The sequence below is a fragment of the Octopus sinensis genome, unplaced genomic scaffold (assembly GCF_006345805.1).
Source record: "Octopus sinensis unplaced genomic scaffold, ASM634580v1 Contig12245, whole genome shotgun sequence".
NCBI lineage: Eukaryota > Metazoa > Mollusca > Cephalopoda > Octopoda > Octopodidae > Octopus > Octopus sinensis.
In genome coordinates, this window is record NW_021832584.1 from 48,277 (window position 1) to 56,618 (window position 8,342).

Here is an 8,342-nt window from a genome sequence, read left to right on the forward strand (position 1 = left end):
CACCTAATCAAAATATACAAACCAGTGAACTCCATGTGAACTTTACCAATGGCCATCGTTCAGTAAAGTGTCTGTAAAAACAACAGAACCAAATTTGACAAATTTTCTGAAATTGAAAGTATGTGGGGCATGAATTTAATTAATTTTAATTATTTTCCTAACATTTGACATACTTTCCATTTCACCTGCAATAACCACATTGATCTGATCATATTTGATCAATAATAGCTTGTAGCCCAGATCCACACAACATGTTGGCAGTATACGCGGAAGATGTGCTTTGAATTCCTATCTTAAGTAATAGTTGTATAGTACTGGAAAGAAAAGAACAACAAAAAAACAATTCATGCACATAAAAGTTGTTTTTATTTATTTAAATAATTTTAAAATATTTTTGAAATAAAATTCATATAATAAATTATTTATTAATAACAAACATAACTATAATTTGCATCATATTTTCTTTATTATTTTATATACATTTTTAGTTTTTTAATTAAACTAATATCCATTGATTAATAATTAATTTGTTATATAAAATAAGCTAATTTAATTATTCTTAATACTTTTTTCAAGTATCGATTTTTAACTAAATAGACTATATCATTAAATCATTCTAGTGAGACCCTTTGGAATTGTTATTTTAAAATGTCAAGAAATGAAATTTTGGCTCCCTATATAGTTTATATCAAATATTAAAATTGTAATAGACATTACTCAGACAACTTCGAAGAGTTGATTTGCAAAAACTTTGTCATTTTATTCATGCAAAGATTTCTGGAAATAAAAATGATCTGTTGCAACGAATTTATGAGAATCTAGAAACAGTTTACAATCCCGAATTCCTGTTAGAAATCAAATTTATTTTTGAGTACACCAAATAACAAATTTTATTTTAGACATAGAGATAATGCTTTATTCTCATTAAAAACGATATTTCCTACAGTAAAACATGCTTCCCCAATTGATTTGAATTCTCTTAAATTCGAAGATATTCCTTATTATGAAAACCTTCACACACTCTTATACCCAACTTTAATCAAGAATGGTAAACCTGCCATAAATTATTTTAGGTGACAAAATATCTGACGGCGACTGCAGAAACGTGTTTACTTTTGCAGAGTCAATTTACAATACTTTCCCAGATTTAAAGTAATTGTTTTTTAACAAGTTATAAAATATGTTTACCAACTATATTTATTCAATATAAAATAATTTTTGATATTTTATAACACAGATTTTTTGACTACATGGGATTCAGAACTGACATTCAAGTACAACTTAGGTTCAGTTTAAAATTAATAATTCTAGAATTGGCGTTTTGGAATCAAATGTTTTGCGTGATAAATATCCGTCAACTTTAACGTGTAAACTCAACTCAAAATCTGTCGATCTTCCAGTATTAAGTCGATCTTTTATTTAGCCATACCTCCCTATCAAGCGACAAAACGACGTACAGAAACGTCCGCGGATTCCCGTTGATGTGACTATGGTGACAATCACACACCCAAATAGCACAAATTGTTTATTTGTCCGTAACAGTTCTAGCGAAAAAGTAATTTTTATATTCATTTTTAGGATCAATATTACGCGGGAATTTTTATTGTTAGAAAATTATTAGTCAGTGATTTAATAAACAAAATACAATCTCGATCTCCAATAACAACTGAACAGACTCGGAAATGGAGTTTGACCTAATAAACTGACTTTTCAGTCACTGAACGTCTTTCTGCAAACAATGAGACTGACGAACCTGTTGTGACTGATATATTCCTCTCTCTCCTATGTCCTGTTTCCATATTTTCATTTACTCGTATAGATATCCCAGACTCGTTTGTCCCTTCCGGTCAGATCGACGCAATGTGACCACATTCAATGTTTTGATGCCCATACTTTTCTCACAATGAATGAGAAAAGACCTAATTGGCGTTGTCCGATTTGTTCTCGGCCTATGGACTTTTGGTACGTGAAGATTGACGAGTATCAGTCTTACTATATTATCCCATAAGATACGTCTCCTTCATTTTAATGCAGACTAAAACTCACGTGAGATCTGTTGGGTTTGACGAGAATGGGCTTTGGCACTGTGTTTCAGATAAAGGGGAACCTGCTAGAGGTTATTTGCCATTGTTGATTTTTCTAGAAATTTTTGATACCACTGAACATAAAGAACCTACTCCGATAACTGAGAGTGTGGTTAATATTTCGAAGGATGGAGACGAGGTTATTGTCATTGAAGATTCTGACGATGAGGAAAAAGATAAAAATAATCTACAAGTTGAGAATGAACAGCCCTCCTTAGTCCTCATAGAAGGATCGGTACGTTCTCTTAATCAGGATATCCAAAATGAACCACATGTTCTACGACTTCCCTTATCTTCTAATAAGAGGCCTTGTTTAGACTCAATGAATACTGTATTTAATGGAAGTAGCGACATTACTCATCGAGACATTCCGTTTAAAAACTCGGCTTTTAATAGCCAAGTGTTTCACCCTCTGTTTGGTTCATCTCAGTCAGTGCCTCCTCGATTGTTCACAGTTTCTAATTATAATCAGCCATTCTTCCACGGATTGATCTTTCCAACTTCGATGTCAAATAATACTCCCCAAGGTGATAGAAACATTTTTTTGGACAAGTTACCAAAATTATAACAATTAAATTTTTTTCTTCAATAAATTACATTTCAGTAATTTTTATTAATTTATTAAATTAATCATTGTAACTTATATATGGATAATTCGCATGCTTGTCCTGTTAACTCACATGCGTCTTCTAACGAAGCTGGTATTCAATTTTGCTTCTTACTTTTCTAATTAATTAAATTTTAAATGAAGTTTCTTGCCCAATATCAAGAGAGAAGTTGAATAATAATACGAAAATCTCTAACCCACCAGAAGGAGGATGTCCAATGGCACATAACAATATAGAGATTGTAAATGATCGGAATATGGTTGTTAATAATGTGAAATCTTAGAAAATAGATGCCAGATTTTAGTAAGGATACAACTTCTGAGAATTTCTGTAATCTAAAAAAAACAAGAGAAACGTCAAGTATTCCAATGTCTTCTTCTGATTCAAAAAAATGGACTTATCCGTCTTCTGAAATGTTTTACCGTGCTATTGTTAGGAAAGGTTTTTTTAAACTATTATAAAAATTTTAATCAGGCCACCAATTTGAAAATGGACAACTTGATTCTCAGTTGATTGATGATGCAGTGAAAGCCCATAACTCTACTAATGAGGCTACATGGAAGGAGATTCTCAAATGGGAAGCCCTTCACGCGAAGTTTTAAATATGGAAACAAATATATTAGTGAATGTCCTAGTCCTAGTTTACGCCGTTTCCACGGGAGAAATGACGACATTTCTCCTCGTGCAAGAATTAGAAATTTTTTCGGGCAAGAATTAGAAATATTAAAGTTTAATTCTTTAGGTATCAATTACCCTTCGACCGTCACGACTGGTATGTCGATCGGTGTGGTTTTGATGTGAGATATGTTATTGACTACTATGACTGTTCGAATGAAACACTTCTTGATGTAAGACCTGCCTTGGATTCATTTACGGCGGTTATGGATCGTTTTAAAGTTATGTGCTATCGGTGGTACTGCAATTGGATAAACTAATATTTTATCTTTGTTTAATAACACTAAAATACATTTAAAAGTATATGGATAATCATAGAGAGTTTGGGGATTCGATATCAAATTCATTTGTTTAAATTTAACAAAAATTTGCTAGTCGAATAATTAGTTAAAAATCGTGATCTTAATTAAAAGCTTTTAACTCAAATGCAATTGCATGAAAGATCAAATTTTGGTTGAAATTTATTGGCAAATCTCAAAAAAACTATTCTGTATGTAAGAAAGTATATGCGGTTTTTAAAAACAGAAAAAAACACATCGCCAAGATTCAAAGATTTCTCACATATAAGTAGAAACTGGAATAACTCTCTAAATTAGATTAAACAATATCAAAGTGTTTAAATAAGAGTCACCGGTGCATAAAAGTGAAACTTTTTAAAATTACCTCTTTTTAAAATCTTGACGAATTCACTAAAAGATTAATTAGAAACAGTTGCTCCATTGCTAATGCAGTATATTGGACGATCCTGGAACGATGTTTGTTGTTCGAATTATGAAATGTAATTACAGTACGACCCCGCCCCAATAGAAAAGTGGCCCAAATATAGAGAGTGCCCCTAAGATAGAGGTATATATAATTTTTACATTTTAAAAGCAAATATCTGTATTTTTAATAATAAAATATGTTTTTTCGTATTAAAAAGGAGGAATTAATTTATTCTATGAAAAATAATCAGTTATTTTGAATCCAGTATTATATTTATTTCTTAGAATCTTCGACATTTTTATCTTGAATTCATAGTATTCTTTGAGTCCTTCAGGGCAAGTGTTGAATAAGGAAGTTTCAAGATCATTAATTATTCTCATTAAATCTTTTAAGTCGGACCCTTCAATTTCATCATTTCCATTATACAAAGTATCATTATCCTCAATTCCGTTTATTTCAAGATCCATTAAAGCTAAAACATGCTTATCGATTAATTCAGATTCTTTTTTTAAATTAATTTCAGGAAAACATGTTCTCTGTTCGTTTATTTTCATCCAACAATTGACAATTGTTGTTGTTGTTACTTGACTCCATGCTTCCCCCACATATGCGATTATTTGCCTCATATTAATTTTCAATAAAGTCGAATAGTACTTTTTGAGATCATCAGTACATATCATTTCATAAAGAACGTTGCTATAATAGGCTTTAAACGAATTTATGATCTCCATGTCTAAAGGTTGAAAAAGTGCTGTTGTATTTTTAGGAAATTTAAAAAATGATAAGTTTGAATATTCTTGTAATTTGTGGCACAATTGCATCCTACTATTTTTTTATTCTCGGGAATTTGTGGCACAATTGCATCCTACATGGAAACAAAAATAAAAAACTTATTTATAACAACAATCAATGAAAACAATGACGCTGTATAATTTTAGAAACAAATTCTTTTACATTTGGCTCCATGATCGTAAGACGAGGCCGTAAATCTCCTCTCTCAGCAACGTCTAAGCAGTTTCGACTTTTTGTAACGAGTTGAAATACAACGCTAAAGCTTTTCTCAACCAAGTAAGAAGTAAGAAAAGCGATAAAAAATAATTTAGCTTTCTCCCTTAACATATGATATTTTTCAGGAATATTTGTCTGTAGCCAAAAATCTTGATATAATTTTTGTTTGAATCTTAGTTTTAATTCCAATAAAATTAGTTCCTGTTGGCAACAAAATTCGACGTCGTCGATATCTAAAAAAAATCTATGATCCAGTCCGGAACATATTAATAATTAAATATGATAATCGCTTACAAATCAAAATTGAACGCTACAACGATCAAGTTGTCAAAAGGATAAATTAACTTATCGCAAAAAAGCTAAAATTGTTAATTGTTTTTGCAAACAAGTCAGTTGTCTTATTTAGTACAATATTTAAAATGTGTAAAATATGAAGGCCTTTTCCTTTCTCAAAAATTGCATCAACGTCCCCAAACTATTATGCTTATTGGGATGCTCGCCCTGCTTTACAAAAGATGAAATATTGAATTCCATCGATAAAACGTTAAGACTATGTGCCGACTCGATCCTAAATATTCGTTTCTAAAGATCATTAAATGTGATAGTAAGATTCGTAAATTTTTCTTAAACTTAATTTTTTATAATAATTCATAAATGATTTATTTAAAAATGTTTTAAATAATAATTGTGTTATAGTTGTAAATGTTTTATCCAAAATGTTCTCTTCAATCCAGAAAAAAAAGAAATGGGATTAATAGATTTCGATATATCGAAATGCTTATCGAAGAATTTAAATTCAATAAATCATATAGTTTGACATTTTTAAACAAATTGAACAATTTTTAGAATCACGCTCCCAAATCGTTGCGAATCTTGCAAATTTTGCATATGATCCGTTAAATTTTAACATATTAAACAAATTAAACGTAGTCAAACTTTTTCTAGGTTTTGTAGCTTCAGGGTTTATTTTATAGACATACTTTCCAACACCAATTCGATTAAAGAAATAGAGTTTGCGAGCGCCGGAATCTGCAATCTTGTTTGCGGTTAATAATTTATTTTAAATAACATCACAGATACATTTTTTAGAGATCAAGTCATTTCCTTTTCAGGAATGGAAATATTGACTAATTTGCTTGAAAATAACTTTAACGAGACGGTGTTGACTAACGTAATGGCATCTATAATATACCTTGCAGGTGAAGACACTCGGCAACGTTGATATTATGTTTTTTATATCTAGATATTACTTCTAGAGTTGCCGAATATTTTATGAAACTAAAAGATCATCACTTCATTTCGATTCGGAATTTAGCGATCATTTTTTTGCAGGTTTACGACTTTACTTCATTTTTTAGGATTTTTGTAATCACTAGCGAATTCAGTTTCCATAAAAGACTAAATTTTATTTGAATTCCTTAAAACAGAGAAGAAATAATACCGATCCTACCTTTTCATGATTATTTTCAATTTTTTGAATTAATTATTTATATTATTGAAGACATTTTTATAGATAAGGAAATTGACGTATGCTAAACAATTCGATTTTTAACTTGTTGATAAGTGACTTAATCATCTAGAACAGGTGTTCTCAACCGGGGGCGAATCGCCCCCTAGGGGCGAAACTTTTGTACAGGGGGGCGATAATATATTTAATAAAATATTCGAATTTTAATATAATACAAGTATTTATACATGATCATGCGAGCAGGATCGAACCTTTCAGTAGGATCTCCCTCGTTCGGATCGGCGATCACGGGGATTATTATAATTAACTGGCTTACCCGTCTTTGGTCTTTAATAAATAAATAATCTAAGATGTCTTCTCGCTCAAATAAGAAAAGTCGTCATTATCAAAACGAATATTTAAAATATGGGTTTATTCAAGTACTGAAGATACAGAACAACCATATTGTCTTATTTGTCAATGTTCTTTCTCAAATGAGGCGATGAAGCCATCACGATTACAGAATCATTTAAAACGCAAGCACCCGGATAAAATGTCAAAGCCGATTGAATATTTTCAAAATTTAAAATACAATTTTATTTACTTTTACGAGGTTTTTGGAATCATGCATACAACATTTTGTTTCCAGGCCATAGGTAAGTGACTTGACAACCATCTTGAATTGAAAATCACCGACCTTTGAAAGATTCGCATGTGCACGGTTACTAATGACACACCTGTTCTCAAATTCAAGGGATCAAAAGAGTAGCCTTTGTTTAATTAATAATTTGGTCTAATTTAAATCTGACCGATTCTCTATGTATAAAGAAGATTGTTTTCTATTTATTTATGATTGAATCTTTTAAACATTCATTAATAAATAGACGAACCTCTTGTTAAACGAATTGTTTAATCAAAATTTAGACAGTTAATTGAAGATAAGTTTTAAATAATTTTTCTTGTTAACTCACTTTCACATCTAAAAATATCGATATTATTGCAAGTTCTTAATGGCAATGATCCAGACCAACGAGTACAATTTTGCGAATGGTATTTACAAAAATGTGAGAAAAATGAAGAGTTTTCAAGCAGGATTGTGTAAAGTAGCGAAGCCACATTCAAGTTGAATAGGTCCATTAACAGCCATAATTGTATCTATTGGGGACCCGAAAATCAGATGTTACTGTCGAGCGGAATGTCAATTTACTAGGAATTACTGTATGGTGTGGTTTATATCAAAAGGGTTAAGTGGGCCATTCTTTTTTGACGCAACTGTAATCAGTCAGTTTTACTTGAACTTGTTACAACAGTCTGTCATGCCATTAATTAGTGACGATTTTTATGATGAAAATGTTCATTTTCAGCAAAATGCTGTTCTCCCGCATTACCATCGCGATGCTAGGTCTTATCTTAATGAGGTTATGCCAAACAGTTGGATTGGACAAAAAGGCTTTGTTGAATATCTTCTCCATTCACCTGATCTTACACCACTCAATTTTTTCCTATAAGAATACCTAAAAGCCAAAGTCTACGCTACAAAACCCCCAACAGGTGCTGAATTAAGAGAAACCATTAAGCATTAATGTACACAGATATCAAGTGAATTGTTTCATAAAGTGTGTGATTCTATTTCTTGGCGTTGTTCTCACTGCTAAAAGAAAATCATATAAGATTAACTCCCTCCTTAACTTATGCTGTGACCCTAAGAGGTCTGTCAGTTTTTTTCGTGCCACATTCCTCTTTAATTTCACGGGGGAATGGGGTTAAACAAATAAAAACAAACATAGAAAAAACGGAGAGCATGGAACAGTTCAG

The 8,342-nt window shown here is 31.2% G+C and overlaps 1 long non-coding RNA gene across 1 annotated transcript; it reads left to right on the forward strand.

Annotated features, from left to right (window-relative positions):
* Positions 1-2,812: 2,812 nt before the first annotated feature.
* LOC115229265 lies at positions 2,813-3,287 on the forward strand. Its single transcript, XR_003883312.1, has 3 exons — positions 2,813-2,951; positions 2,983-3,133; positions 3,167-3,287. It is a non-coding gene; the product is annotated as an uncharacterized LOC115229265 (long non-coding RNA).
* The last annotated feature ends 5,055 nt before the right edge of the window (positions 3,288-8,342 follow it).